Source organism: Otolemur garnettii, unplaced genomic scaffold, assembly GCF_000181295.1.
Source record: "Otolemur garnettii isolate 467f Iridium unplaced genomic scaffold, OtoGar3 scaffold00018, whole genome shotgun sequence".
Taxonomy (NCBI): Eukaryota; Metazoa; Chordata; class Mammalia; order Primates; family Galagidae; genus Otolemur; species Otolemur garnettii.
In genome coordinates, this window is record NW_003852413.1 from 8,361,400 (window position 1) to 8,362,784 (window position 1,385).

A 1,385-nucleotide genomic window follows, 5' to 3' on the forward strand; every position below is an offset into this window, starting at 1 on the left:
TTTTGGTTGCAGCCATCATTGTTGTTTGGCGGGTCTGGGCTGGGGATTCGAACCTGCCACTTTAGGTGTATGTGGCTGGCTCCTTAGCCGGTAGAGCTATAGGCGCCGAGCCGGCTTATTTAAATTTAAGAGTATATTCTGTGCCTTATGTGGAGTATTACAGGGCAGTAGATGGTATAAAAGAGGTTTATCCTGGGGAGGGAGGTGAGGTAGTGCTGAGCCTTTTGGATGGAGAAGAGCATGAGGCAGAACCAGCCTCCCTCCTTTGGTAAAGACAGGTATGTACCCGGCCTGCCTGGAGCTGGAGGCTCAGAGGTCAAGGCAGTCTAAAAGAATGCAGCCGAGGAGTCAGATTTGGAGGTTGGAATGCCAGCTACCACCACCTTGGACTGCTGGGTGATGAACAGCGCAGAGCCATGCAGGTATATTACTTGGCCTTCTCAGGCCTGTTTCCTCATTCTGGATAATGAGCCAGACAGCACCCCCTTCACAGGGCTGTGGGAAGGACAAAATGAGACAATGCACACAGAGAACCCTGCCCAGCCTTGGCACAAAATGAGCACCCAAAGGTTAGCTGGATCTCAGTAGGGCTCGAATTTGGAACCTGTCTGTAGTGTGATGCCACGAGAGGCTGGAGTTCCTACTAGGTCAGACCTTGCTGGGATGAACAGATCCAAGTCTTCTAATCTCACCAGATCTCTGCAAAGGAGATACAACTATCCTAAGGTGACCAGATGTCCCGCTTTTTAACACTTTGTCCCGTGTCTCATGGTGTTTTTAAAAAGTCCCGATTTTTGGACAGAACGCAGGACAAACTAGGGCCCAATTTTTGGAAAGAATGCAGGACAAGCTAGGGAACAGCGGGAGAATGGGAAGGGAATATATGGGTTTTGGCTGCTGAAGAGGTTAATGTAACTCCATTTGGGAATGAAGAGGTTAATGTAACTTCATTTGGGAATGAAGAGGTTAATGTAACTTCATTTGGAAATGAAAAGGCTAATGTAAACTCCCTACTCCCCTCCTGGGCAAGATCGCCCAGGTGGAATCACCAGAAGGAGACTGGCTCCCTCCCTTGCTTCTAGGCAAGGACAATTAGGTCAGAAGGAGCCAAACTGTCTGGAGCAAATAAGTAGCTACCCCTGCCCCCAGTAAGGTGACCAGACGTCCTGCTTTTGGTGAGACAGTCCCAATTTTTAAAAGTTTGTCTTGCGTCCTGCGGCATTTTAAAAAAGTCCCGATTTTTGGAAAGAATGCAAGACAAGCTAGGGAATGCGAGAGAACAGGAAGGGAATATATGGTTTTCGGCTGCCATGTGGCTATTTTGCCAGGATATGCATTTTATATTATTTTTGTTAATTTTATAATGTTAAACTTTTTTTTTTTTT